This window comes from Ornithodoros turicata, chromosome 1, assembly GCF_037126465.1.
Source record: "Ornithodoros turicata isolate Travis chromosome 1, ASM3712646v1, whole genome shotgun sequence".
In the NCBI taxonomy this organism is placed as follows: domain Eukaryota; kingdom Metazoa; phylum Arthropoda; class Arachnida; order Ixodida; family Argasidae; genus Ornithodoros; species Ornithodoros turicata.
Genome location: NC_088201.1, coordinates 138562200 through 138577204, shown reverse-complemented (window position 1 = coordinate 138577204; position 15005 = coordinate 138562200).

Genomic DNA, 15005 nt, shown 5'->3' with positions numbered 1-15005 from the left:
ATCAGTATAAGAAGGGCCACAGGTGGGGACATGCAAATGTCTTGAACTGAGGCTTTTCTTCAGAAGCATCCCTATCATTGACTCCGCAAGCATATGAAGAAAAATTTTAACCTTTTTCTGTACAGATCCGTCTTTGTTACCCTTTCTCAATTTCTCATTAGAAAATTCCCATGTTTTCGCTCATACCAGTCATGCAGTCATTGGTGCGGGCTCAGGGCTATGCTATTTCACTGTAGCTCACATCTTCGCAAGTTGGCGCTGTTCCACTCAGGAGATGACCTACGTCCTCTGCCAAGAAAAGATAATATGGTCATGGCTATGTGTTTTCCCTATACTCTTTATATCGAAACATGGTCCCTCTGGCTGTCATGGATGTTGATAGCATGTCGAGCAAACTTAGACACACCATCTCGAAGTTCGTATACACCGTTTTATGAATGACAGCTTGTTTGTATACGTAAGCTCATACTTCTCCACATGCTAAGCAGAAGCTCTGCATTTCTCCCAGAATTGGAACTACACCAGTAAAGATTGTTACAAGCATGCTGCACCCACGGGTTTAGCTCAGCACATGCATGGGACTTGGCCGCAGCTTCAAGCTTTTTCTTAACCCTCTCTTACAAGATCTTCTTGTGGGCTGCATCGTCCATAAGCATTTCCAAGCATGGCAACTGCATATTGCAATCGGTTATTATAAGTAACTGCAAACTAGTTATTTTTACCTTTTACGACATAGACCTTTTACGTCATTTTTGCACATATAATTATTGTGACAGAAAATTCAAGTACACAAAGCTTGTGTGCCTTCTTTTGTATTATTTTTTTCGTGTCCTCAATCCTCTCTAACGAGAATTTGTATTTCCTCCTCACCACCTTCTTTGTCCCCTTTCTCTGATGTACATCAGTATAAATATCTGTTACAAGTGTGTGTGTGTCGTACCCGCTGAAGGACAGACTCCGTCCGAAAGCTTGTTTTAGTAAAAGTATTTATTTGAATGTTTCAGTCTCTTGAAATACTTGTCTGATTCACTTGTGAGTGCTAGCCTTTTCCCATTTTTGCCTGTTGGTTTCCACCCCATGCTTCGCAACACGGCCGTGAGTTCTGATAATCCTTCCTGTGTCGCGAGAGGGAGTCAGCAACCTTTCTGGTAGGTGTTGTAAGTGAGATCACTTGAATATTAATCGGCTTGAGTAACCAGAGAACCTGATCAACAGCAAATACTACAAGGTGTCATTTGAATTTGTGCAAACATAACAGGCTATGAATTCACACCTTGGCTGCACTGGTCCCACTGAAAAGGATTGTGCAGGACAGCAAGACGTTCCCTGCAGCTATCTTGTTCACCTCTGGCTAACGTTTCCATGATAAATTGTGGTCACTTGGGCACTTAGCTTTTGCAGTGAGAAGCTTGACGCGAACATCTGTGCCCACTTTGTGTGATGCACCGTAAGTCCTACATTTCTCAAACAGTTGTAATACTAGAGTTCTGAATTTGATTTACTTCTTCTGGTCCGGTGAAGCAGAGGGCACAAGACTACAAATTAGATTTAGTATCTGTGAGCTTGTATCGGCAGGCTATGTACAGATCCTGACAAAAGTTTACGGAACACCGGAATGGCGTATATCTTCATCGGAGCGACACCCTTGCAGAAAACGGGAGCAGATAGACTCACAGTGACTGGGTACTCCGTGTACCTCTCAGTAACTGTGTGAACTCCGGTTCATTGCTAGGGTGTCGTACTGATGAAGAAATATGTCGCTGTGGTGTTCTGTAAACTTTTGTTGGGACCTGTACCATTCAAAAGTGTTGTCTTCAGATTCCCGGAATGACTCAACAGCAGGTTCCACCAGTGGTGAAGATATTGTCATATCATAAACCTGCAAGGAATGTAGAAGTTAAAATTTTAACAAAACAAGCGCTTGTCCCACCTGTGAGCATGAGGGTGTATGCACAATAGGTGTTGAAATCATCACGGGTGAAAGGTCGAGAGGTGTTGATGGTAAATCATCCGTTTGCATGCTTTTGCTTCCGATTTTCACTTTCTTGTCACTGATGATGGAAGCCTGTGTCGCTGATATAAATGAAGAATATACAGTCAGTATCTAGCACACCATTTGCCCACAATTTATCTCATGCTTACATTCTCCTACGAGAGCTCAAGGCTCCCGAGGGGAAGGGAGATGATCCGTTCGGTACATTACGTAGCGTAGGCATCACAAAAATCAATCATAATTTGAAATGAACTATCACTATAATATATATATATATATATATATTATTCCTGTGTATCGGTAAATATATACGTATCTCGTGTGCACTGGTGTTCGCATCGTCAGACGTCGCAAGGAGAAACAATGGTGTCGGGACTGCGGTAGGCGTGGGACGTTTTCGACCGTCCACTGCTACCATTTCGTACGGCTCGTCAGAGAAATGAGTTGTGCAAATACGGCATGGATCACGAAAGTCTTGACCAAGAGCCTGCAACCACTTTCGTTTCCGCGCATTATCCATTGGAATCTTGCGGTACACAACGTGCCTTGTCGAAAAAGCGCACTTGTGTGTATCCCCGACCATTACAGTAGGGTAGTTTCATTTTAAATCGAACAATGTGTGAAAGTCGTATTTTTAATTCGCCCAGAAAAAATATATGGTAGAGGACAGTTCAAACGACGCAAATCGCGCCACGTGCGACGCTCGTGCGTGGAGTAGTTTCCGCGTAGGAGAGGGGGAAAGTCGGAGGCTGCTTGGGCGCGCTTTCTTCTGGACCGACCTTGACGGGATCTAGCACCGCTAACTTTATGTCTAGGAACTGGAGGATTTTTGTGATTATAGGCTGCACCGTAGACACTATCGACAGCCACTTACAGAACTCTGAGAGCCACAGATTTTCTGTTAAAAAATGCCAAACTCCACGTAAACGTTCAAAAAGGCCAAACTTTGTTACCAATTTTCTTCATGACAGAACGTCTGAGAACATCGAGCTTAGTGCCGTTTGATAGGACGTTGAAAGAGCTTTCGTGCTGTATAGAATTCATTTTTCTCAGCCCAGTTGTTTCTGTGTTATTAACTTGAGAATCACACATGGTAGGCGAAAATTGCCAATGTTGCATCTCAATTTTCTCAAAAATGCCATCTCCGATTTCCTTGATTATTTTTCAAAAGGTGGCGTCATGTCCCTACTTTAGACGTCAAGTGAGACAATCTTTTATTTTTGCCTGAGAGACGCGCAGCGATTTTTTTTGTCAGGCAGGGTGCACGAGGCTTCGGCCTTGCGCGCCCTACTCACGAGCACGCGACCTTCAACCTCTTCTTTGCTACATGTGTCCCGTTGACGGAGAAATAAATGACCACACTGCGTGAGCTTGTTGTAGTGTCCCCGGAGCATCACTGTACGTTTACCCAATGGCCTCCCAGTTCCGTCAGGCTCGTTCAAACCGTGGGAGAGTACATGAGTTGCCTGTGCGCCCTTGACGAGAAGCCCCAGTTCGACGAACATACCGACAAAGCAATGAGAAGAAACGAAGCGCTTCGTAGAGATCTTTATCCACTGGTGACATCTTAGCTTTTGTTTCAGGTTGCCGCCAGTCGCTTAGGCAGTGTGAAAGGCACATCCTTTTCATTGGTAAAAGAACGAAAACCGAAAGTTTCGAAAAACGTAAAATGTGCCCAATGCGAGACCCCTGCAGGTGGTGGCTGCCACCATTTGATTAGCATCATCCGATAGCTTTAGACATGACCTTTCACATGATATAAAGTGGCTGGGTTCAAGCGCATTCTTTGTCCGCCTAGTATCGCAAAAATAGTGGTACGCGAAAATTTTGCATGTTCGATCTTCATTATTTCTAAAAAGCCCGAATATTTTTTACAATTTATTCCACAGGGGCAGAATTATGCCGGTACTTTGCGCTGCTGGTAAAGTACCTTTTCTCTTTTTGATTGAGACGTAGGGCTACCTTTCTGCGGAGCGATTTTTCCACACAAAGGCGCTCTTCGTATGCTTACGAGCGCGTTTTGCTTCGTAGTCTTTGATTTGTAATTTAATGCCCAGATGTTGCATTATGTACTTATTTTGCAGGAGAGGATAGAGAGGTAGCAAGCGAGCTGGTGGTATAGAAGCATGTTTGGTATAGAAGCATAGAAGCATGTGTGGCATACCTTTCCATTCAATAAATATATCCCCCCCCCGCCCCCTGTGGCATGTTTTTAAGTTATGGACTTATTTTGCACTTATGGTACGTATGTTTATTTCTTCCTTTGGAGACGCAGGGCAATACTTTCGTGGGCGACTTGAACTTGCTATTACGCACTTTCATGGGAGTCGCACGCACGACGTGTGCGTATACGCACGTGCGCATATTCACTATTCTCCCGCACATGTGCTTGAGGCAATGCACATACGCACGCTATGAGGCTGTCGTGCGAGTTAATATTACGAAGGCAGAACTACGGCCACAGGGGACAGAAAGTTACAACACCTGAGAATACAAATTTGTGGTCGCGTGGTTGCAGTCGCCTCTTAACTTGTGCGCAATAAGTAATAGTTCCGAAGGTGTGCATGCTCTCTTTAATTAGTTTTATGCTCCGTAGCGTTATTTCGGAACCACGACGAGTGGTACAAAAACCCGTAAGACCGCTGTGATGACAGTTGCTGCTCTCAAGTATAACACGTTCGCCCTCACCGAGATGTGTCAGTGTCACCGTGGGAATCAAAATTTCCGACAGAACAACGCGCAAGTAAAATCCCTGGTTTCCGGTAGCCATAGGTACCTTAATCCCTCGGTGTGGTCTTCAGTAGTCCTTCTGGCATCCATGCGCTTGAACCCATTCACTTTATATCATGTGAAAGGACATGTGTCAAGCTATCGGATGATGCTAATCCAATGGTAGCAGCCAACACCTGCAGGGATCTCGCAATGGGCACATTTTACGTTGTTCGAAACTTCCGTTCTTCGTTTTTTTACCAATGAGAAGGATGTGACTTTCACACTTCCTGGGGGACCGGTGGCAACCTGAAACAAAAGCTGTGTTATGTTATGTTACGTTATGTTATGTTACCAGTGGATAAAGATCTCTACGAAGCGCTTCGTTTCTTCTCACTGCTTTGTCGGTATGTTCGTCGAACTGGGGCTTCTCGCCAAGGGCGCACAGGCAACTCATGTACTCTCCCACGGTTTGAACGAGCCTGACGAAACTGGGAGGCCACTGGGTAAACGTACAGTGATGCTCTGGGGACACTACAACAAGCTCACGCAGTGTGGTCATTGATTTCTCCGTCAGTGGGACACTTGTAGCAAAGAAGAGGTTGAAAGTCGCGTGCTCGTGGGTGGGGCGCGCAAGGCCGCAGCCTCGTGCACCCTGCCTGGCAAAAAAAAAAAAAAAAAATCGCTGCGCGTCTCTCAGGCAAAAATAAAATATTGTCTCACTTGGCGTCTAAAGTAGAGACATGACGCCACCTTTTGAAAAATAATCAAGGAAATCGAAGATGGCATTTTTGAGAAAACTGAGATGCAACATTGGCAATTTTCACCTACTATGTGTGATTCTCAAGCTAATAACACAGAAATAACTGGGCTGAGAAAAATGAGCTCTATACAGCACGAAAGCTCTTTCAATGTCATATCAACTGGCACTAAGCTCGATGTTCTCAGAGGTTCCGTCATGAAGTAAATTGGTAACAAAGTTTGGCCTTTATGAACGTTTACGCCAAGTTTGGCATTTTTTAACAGAAAATCTGTGGCTCTCAGAGTTCTGTGGGTGACTGTCAACAGTGTCTATGGTGCAGCCTATAATCACAAAAAACCTCCAGTTCCTAGGCATAAAATTAGCGGTGCTAGATCACGTCAAAGTCGGTCCAGAAAAAAGCGTGCTCAAGCAGCCTCAGACTTTCCCCCTCTCCTACGTGGAAACTACTACACGCACGAGCGTCGCACATGGCGCGATTTGCGTCGTTTGAGCTGTCCTCTAACATATATTTTTTTCTGGGCGAATTAAAAAATACGACTTTCACACGCTGTTCGATTTAAAATGAAACTACCCAGTAGATACCTGGCATCGCTGTCAGGTGAAGTTCTGTTCAATTTCGGCAGGAAATGAACTTTTTGCATACATAAACCACGAGAGACGCAATTCAAGCTGTGCATGACGCTGTGTGATATGGAGGAGAGCAAACAGAGGGCGCTGATAGCGCTGATAGTATTTTGGGATACTGTTTCTTCAATATTTTGAAGAATTGTCCCAGTAATTATTCTGATTCAATTAGTGTAGTGCAAGCAAAATTAGCTCACGCAGCGCTACCGTTTAGAAGAAAAACTCAATGACAACAACGAATGGGATCCCCAGGAGGCAAAGATTGGCGGCATCCAGTGAGACAGCTGGAGAAGCGCGCCCATACCTACCGTGGCAGTGTGGATTTGGAACGGGTCCGATCGTAGTGTTCCGTATATGCGGGGCATGATGCGCACTGCGGCATTTTTCAATACCGATACCGATGTAATCGGTGCTGGTACACACAGGTCGGAAGCTTCGCAACTTTACTCCTATTTCGCGATTTTTTTGTGTGGAAAATTAAACCATTAAATCTTATTTAATATTTTTTTCCTTCTAAGGTCTCATTGAATACTTCAACAGGAAAAATCGTAAGACACGTAACTTTCGTAGCCATTGCAGGAAAAATAGGAGAAGTATGCTATTGTTCCAAAATTCGCTATAATTAATCGAGCGTATTACACGCAATGAAGAGATCGGAAGTGACGCCTGAAACCAACGCAGTTCTAAAGAATGAGCCGTCCTCTACAACATGTTAAAAAATCTCGAGGGTGTTTTTTCGAACACAAGACAAAATATCTTATCTTTTTCTTTTTTTTTTTTTTTTTTTGGTAGTGGAGGGTATTACGGCCACAATGATCGACGTTGCATGTATCCGGTGGGGTGCTATATTTGTTTTTTGGGCTCCTGTTTTAATTTATCTTATTTCCAATTTTTTCAGGTCTGGTTGGGCTTTAATGTGCAAACAATACGCTGTGGCACATACTTCTGCAAGGTTACCACACTCTTCAGTTCTGTAGCATAACGCGCGTATTGCAATCCTGGGTGATTAAGTTTATGGCATTTTTTCCGCTGTGCACGGTTCCGGCGACTGAGATTTGTGTTTAGCGGTGATGGCCAGGTCTAAGTAATACTTTTTGCCGTGTGTGCTAAAGCCCTGCTTTATAGCGGATGAACCATGCGGAAGACCTTTTTGACATCCGCATCTTACCCGAAGGATCCGCGTCCCCCACCACGGCACGCAGCCATAGTTCAATTTCTGAGCTCGATATATGTAGCGAATTTTCCAGGAAATAAACGTTATTTCCCATCAGCACAACGCAGCACAGAAAAAGCAGCTATCACCGAACGTCATCCACACTGGAGTGGCGTAGCTTTTTTAGCGAGGACAGGTCCTGAGCGTCCATGATGCCACCAAAGGATACACGACAGCAAGCACAGATTTAGCTGCCACGAAAGAATACACGGCATCAAGCACAGCAACATATTTTGGAACAAACGGAATAGTTTATTGCAAATGAAACGCAAGATCGGCGCCGAACGCGCACCTCGACTGGAGACGCAGAGACATCTCCCAGACGCGCGAGCGTCTTGTGTACACCTCGTACTCTGTGTTCGGTACCTAGTGTTATAGAAATCGATGGCGCGATCTCGCGGTTTTTCCTCATCCGATCAGCTCCTGATCCGGCGCCATCTGCGTCCGATCCGCAGATCACAACAAGCCTCCATATTTCATCCGAACCCGCAAATTCTTCCGGATATCTGCGGGTATACGCTTCCATCCGCGGATGGTGCGGGGCTTTATAGCTGTGAGCCTCACTGGAACCTAGGACAGCATGGACGAAGAACCGCCACCACGAGATTCCGTCGCTTCCAGTAGTTCTGTCATCTAAATGACGTTTTTGCATGTTCGTCTTTTCCTGCAGCGTTACAATTTGTTAGACTTTTCGTTCGTTAATATTTTTGTTTAATCGTTCAGCATTTAAATGTGATAGTTAAAGGGAACTTTGATCAACTGAACATGTATTTACGCGCTTAATATTAATGATGGTGAATTGGAACTCTACAGCGCTCAACTGGAGCCATGTTCCTTTGGACCGGATGGTTGTCGTAACGAAAACCAGCCAGAAAAAAATGGGTATGCGGAGAATTAAAACGGGAGTCGAAGAAGAAATATAGCACCCCACCGGATACATGTACCATAGGTCAGTGTGGCCGTAATACCCTCTACAAAAAAAAAAAGAAAAAAAAAAGAAAAATTTCGCTTATATAACAAAAAAACACTCTCGAGATTTTTAAAGATGTTGTAGAGGAAGGCTCGTTCTATAAAACTGCGTTGGTTTCAGACGTCTCTTCCGAACTTGTCTCTGCGTGTTTAACCCTCGATTGTAGCGCGTTTTTGAAAAATCGCATACTTCCCCTATTTTTCCTGCAAAGAGTGCGAAACTTAACGTGTCTTGCGATTTTTCCTGTTGAAGTATTCCATGGGGCTTTGGAAGGAAAAAATATTCATTAAAATCTAATGATTTGATTTTAAAAAAAAACGCGAAATAGGAGGAAAATTGCGAAACTTCCGGGATGTGTCTACCAATACCGATTGGAACATGACAACCGGCATTTACGAGGATTGTGTAGAGCATGGGTTCCTCTATACGCAAAAGAAAACCGCACACTTCTAGGTGCTTTCTACACTCTAAATCGTTTTACACCTTAAACGGTGTAAAACAAAATGTTCATGGCGCACACCTTTTAAGGTGTATTTTAACACCCTCATTGCAATTGTGGTGTAAAGGGTGTAACGCCGAATAAAACTGCTGGGTTTGTAGCAATATGGTGGTAACTGTGTATTCACAATTACCAGCATATTGCGTATAATCACATTGAGGTCCATATATGTATGCACATCAAGGTGATTAATTATGTGTGTAAACATGCACAGCCGACATACAGACAATCATATATGGCATGGCTGCTGTGCATGGCAATGGAGCGTGGCAGCTGTATATAGCTTTTCGTGAAATTGTAGACCTTCTCATGAGCAGGCACCTCCCCCATATGCATGTTGACTACTTAGAACGTTGCATTTATTCGTTTCTTCAAGGCTTTGTAGTGTTGTACCCACAAATATCCAACCCCTGTAAAATGCATTACGTTGTTCATTATCCGCGACTCATCAGGATGTTTGGTCCTCTCCTACCTGTATGGTTGTACGCGTTTCGAAGGGACACACTAGCATTTTAAAGATGTTGCTAGAAAAACTCGACATTTTAAGAACATAACCCTTTCATTAGCAAGAAGACATCAATTTTATCAAATGTATATGTGATTGCAGCCCTTCATCAGAAATGCCACATCTACTGATGGTTCCAAGGAGATAATACTTCAACATGCCCCAGAAGCAATTCAGAGTTACATTCATGACCGTGATATTCACGCACAATCTATAGTCTATGTGAAAAGTGCAGTTGATAATGATAACACATTTGCTGTTGGCTGTGTTATTGCCAAAGAATCTTCCGAGGAGGACTTACCCGTGTTCGTTGAGATTGGAGGCATATATGTTATTAACTCTGATACCATTTCCTCATACAAACATTAACTGCAGTTGAGTATGATGAGCACTATCATGTATTTGTTCTGTCTTGCAATGAGGAGCGACGTATTTTAAGAAATTTAAGCACTATCTCAACAGATCTTCTAAATCTGCATACATTATCAGATGGTAGACGTGTTGTAAATCCACGCCATGCACTTTTGTAATGTAACTTCCCGTTCCCTGTTGTTGTATACCGGGTGTCTCAGTTAAATCCCGGGCTAAATAATTCGCGAATGGGTGCACCAATCGAATAAATTTCTTTTTTACAAGCGTCTGTTTGATACCACCTACAAGCGGCGCACCCTGTCAACGAGTGCGAAGGGCTCATCATTTAAATAAAAATTCAAATGAGTTTTGTGAAAAACATGACTTCTAAAGCAGGGCGCCGTCGGCATTAAAATTGGTACTACCCCTTTTGAGACCTTCGGTGGACACCTTTTAAAGAAAAATCTGCCATGGAAACAGGTCACTTGTCCCACTAACTAATTGGTTTCGGTTTACAAATTTTTGTAGCGTCTGGTCGCGGTGAAGCGCAAATGGACGCTCTTCCACTCGCTTATCCACCAATGAATTGCGTGTTCTTGAGCTTACTTTGCTATGGGGAGTGCTGAAGAGAAAATGGAAAGCATGTGATATCAAAGCACTCTGTGATTAACTGTGTTTCCTCCGTGCGATCATAACTGAGAAAGGGCGCATATCAGTCAGATAAGCAGGGTGGGGACTGGCGTAGCCTGTCTGACGCTGTTACTTTTTCTTCAGCACTCCCCGTTGCGAAGTAAGCTCAAGAACACTTAATTCATTGGTGGATAAATGAGTGGAAGAGCGTCCTTTTGCGCTTCACCGCCACCAGCCGCGACAAAAATATGTAAACTGAAACGAATTAATTACTGCAACAAATGACCCGCTTCGGTGGCAGATTTTGCTCTAAAAGCTCTCCACTGAAGGTCCTAAAAGGGGTAGTACCCATTTTAATGCCGATGGCACCCTGCTTTATAAGTTACGTTTTTCACGAAACTCGTTTGGATTTTTATTTAAGGAGCGCCTCCCACACATTCACACGGTGCGCAGCCTGTAGGAGGTATTGCACAAATACTTGTAAAAAAGAAAGTTATTCGATTGGTGCACCCATTCCCGAATTATTTAGCCCGGGGATTTAACTGAGACACCCTGTATATTTACTTTTGTTCATGTGAACGAAAATAAACATACTCCCTTTATACACCCAGGCGACACACTTATCACCATATTTCACCTGAGGGTGTAGTACACCATTGTTACACCCTCAGGAACTTCCAAAAAAAAGTTGTAGGGTGTGAAAGAGGTGTGATCTTTGTTAATACACCTATTTTACACCTTTAAAGGCGCGAAACGATTTAGAGTGTATGAGCCGCAGCTGCCGTTCACGACAGACACGGTTTTCGCCAGCGCTGCGAGCTTTGCACGTGATTAGCACCCGTCACATTGAGATCTGGGAAGGAACGTTTCGTGGTATGTCGTTTTGTACTATTAGGGACTGCTAAAAAATTCGTAAAAATGCGCGATAGTTTTCTGAGAGCAGAGCAGGTCCGCTGGATCATTTAGCGTGGAATCTCCCAGCAGTCATATGTACGCAGTACGATATATTCAGAACAAGATAAAGGTTTTCTTGAAACAGCCAACACTTGCAGTGCGTGATGAAATATAATTTACGCAGTTGTCTGTGTACTGCTGACCGAGCCGTACTATCCATTACGACTCCCCGAATTCAGCATTATGTATTTGATGCTAGATGATTTATTTTACTTCGCAAAATTGAACAGATTATCGTACCTACTGTACGTTCTTCCGAAGCACTTACAGAAAGTGCTCCCCTATAGTTGAAAGGAGTATCGAGGTACACCGTGTTACTGGCAAGAACAGATACAGGGAAGCACTTCTATGAGAGTTGAGTTGAGTTGACTAGAAAAGACAAAAATTAAGTACACTTCTATTGAATGGAATACATTAACCATATGTTGCTGTGAGTCTATTCTTTTGTTGTGTTTTGTTATATGTTCTCAGCGACTTGAGCAATGTGGTTAATCACACATCACACGCAAAATTGCTCGCCCAGCTGGTCGCGCTCAGCGTAAATTGTATCACGCTGTAGCGTTCCTGGGTTGATGCGACAGTACACCAAAGCTCAGAGAGTTAAGAACAGTCTTTCCGCTGTCGGTATAATTGTTGATCGCAAACTTCAGCAGCAGGTGCTTGTGTTGCCGTTCGACAAACACTGATTCCCATCTTGCCTGCAAAGAAAGAACTAGTGAAGGAGTTACTCTTCTTCTTAAGATCTGGTATGATTCGCTTGCTTTAACAAACGAACGAAAAGCTCACTCTGCCGTATGAATTATTTTGAGTGACAGATACCCAGCGCTGCCGCCGATCGGTTTCCCCATTTGACTGTCCTGGCGTTTGGTGACCAAGAGCCAGGGATGGGCAGCATTTAAATACATTGTAATTAAAATAGTGTTTAAAATATAAATACATGTATTTATATTTTGTGCTTAAATCCGGACTGGAAAAATACATTTATAGTTATATTTAAATATCAATTTTCCGGTATTTATTCTTGTACATACTTTATAAATACCCCTAAGTACAAAATATACTGACTCATATCTGAACTTGCCCTGCATTTGACCTTTCGGGAAGAAGGGCTCATGTCACAAACCATTTTAGATGGCTACTTTTTCACTGTTGCTACGGACAACGGTCGCGACTACCCGATTACCTTGTGGTACGAAGCAGCTTCGTCAAAATTAATACAAGCTTTCCTTCACCAGCACCTGTGGAGGGGTAGTCTCCTTCTGATTGTACAGCCGAACAGAAGATGCCTAAGATATGCATTATTCGAGAAACATCTAATATTAAAGTCATCATGATAATCTAACAAATAAATGATATTGTTCCTTGCTGATTTGTTGTTATCATCGTTATATCTGTAATTCCAGATGACATATTCCTCACAGTATTTATGGTAGTAGTTACGGTATTTAAATACGGTATTTATATTTTGTATTTAAATACTAATGTTGAAAAGTATTTATGAAGACCACTTATCATTTAAATACACCTTTCAACAAAGTATATTGTATTTATATTTAAATACTCCAAAAATTTATTGATACCCATCCCTGCCAAGAGCGAGGGCGGCTCCGCCTCCTGAATGTCGGCCAGTACCAGGACGCGGAGAGCAGACACTTCCCAGGCCTCTGCTCCCGCCTAAGCGATAGGGAAGCGTTACTGTTGTCTAGCGTGTCGCAAGTCTTCTGCCAAGCTATGTTCTTCTGCCATCGGTTCTTCTGCCGACCGTTCCGTCAACCGGCGTACGTGCGACTGCCACTTGGCCACGTACCCATGTTGACGGATGGCGAAGCCGTTGGCTAGATTGGTGCGCCATCGCAGAAGCCTTACGGTAGGCGAAGTAACGGCAGCTACACTCCTGTCTAAGCCTCGTTCAGCCGTTGATTAGACTGGTGCGACATGGCAGAGGCCTCGCGGGCGGAAGCAAAAAAAAAAAAAAAAAAAAAGACAGCGGCTGCTGCTGCTTAACGGACGACGACGCAGTTGGTTAGATTGGTTGAAAAAAAAAAGTATCAAAGACACCATGATCCTTAAATTATAAGTTCATTTTCCCGGTGAAGGCGTATCATCGCGGCGGTATTGGAACATAAAAAAGAAGAACAGGTGAAAAATAATTCGGAGGAATTGAAGAAATCGCAAAGTTGAAATTAAATGAAAAACTGAAATATTACAAAAGTACTCGTTTCGTTCTGCGCATGACCCTGTTTTAAAGCGTGTCACGTGCAGTGAGTCTTTCTTGAGTTGTTACCAAGCATAAATTCATGACACAAATTACGTTCTTTACCCTCTAACTTCCCATGGAAGTACCAAAAATGTTTTTGTTGCCAATGCTTCATGTCTTATACGAATACAACACCCCGCGTGACAAGAAAAAAAAAAGAGAGAGAGAACAATAAGCGTAATTCTTTTATATTTAAATTACTTTCCACACCAGGCGATAGTGCACATCCGTAGAGAAAAAAAAAAGAGTAAAATGGGAAGTAATCGCAGCTTCTAGTCCCCTATACTGCAATTACTCCGCATTTTAGACCCCTAACCCCGACATTTACTCCAGAGGACTGCAAATTGTCGCTGAACTTCGAAAATGGTCTTCGAATGCAACACTCAACGTAAATATGGTGCTTTGGTCAAATTGATGGCAAAGGCTGTATAACTCAGTCAACTTAGGAACCCACACAGAGTAAGAAATATTTAGCGCTTCTTTCTTCACAAATTGTGTCCTATGTTTGTCGCAAGATTTTATGTTACTCGGTATAACAAGGTTGAAGGTTTGATTCAAAGTATTTTCAGCATGCACACGAATTATGTACCTGAGACTCTTAGAACAGAGCGTGAAATGCAGTCTCCCCAATGACATTCATTTACTCCCCTGCATTTACTCCCGAAAGGGACTTCTATTTGTGGCAATGCCTATTTTTTCTTAGAGTGTAGAGCTCCGTACTGCACCGGCAAAATCGGTTCCGAGATAAGATGGCAGGCCACCTACGGAAATGGAGCGGTATTTCCGTATTAAAAGTTGTTTTAAAAGTGGCACAGAGCTAATTGCAATGATATTTTGCACACTGTTGCACTTTTGAATCAAGTTCTCGAAAAACTGACACTTCGTGCCATACGTCGAAAAAAACGACAGAAAAATACGACTTTTTTACGAGTTTTTAGCCTGTCGTATATTGAGACCTTGTCGTCTGTTGTTGTCGTTTGTAGTACCTGTCCTGTCGTACCCTGTCGTCGTTTTTGTCGTATGACTCCTGTCGCACTTTGTCGTATGGTTCCTGTCGTGTTTTGTCGTATGCTCCCTGTCGTCCTCTGTCGCATACTCCCGGTTGTGTTATTGCTATATCACTCCCAATGTGCTCTGTTGCACAGTTTCTGCATGCATTTGTTGTTGCTGTCAGACATGCACTATAGTGTAGTACATTTAACTGTGAACTCCCACCGTGTATAAAAACTCACTCAACCACATATGAACTGATTTGCCTTTGTCCCTTTATTGCTACTTTTAGAATATGCATGTTGTCACCTGAAAAAAAGAAAAGAGGAACATCAAAACCTTGTAATTATCAAATACGAACTTCATGCAAAGATCATGCGAATATCCTGAAGATTCCGCTCAATATATTACAGAATAAAAGCCTAAGAAACATTGTACTCTAAATATATGCAAATTCAAATTAAAACCTTTTGGCATGTCATTTTCTCGGAGAAATCAAATATAAAAAACTGTAAGGCAACCGCACTGCGCTTTCTCAAACCATATG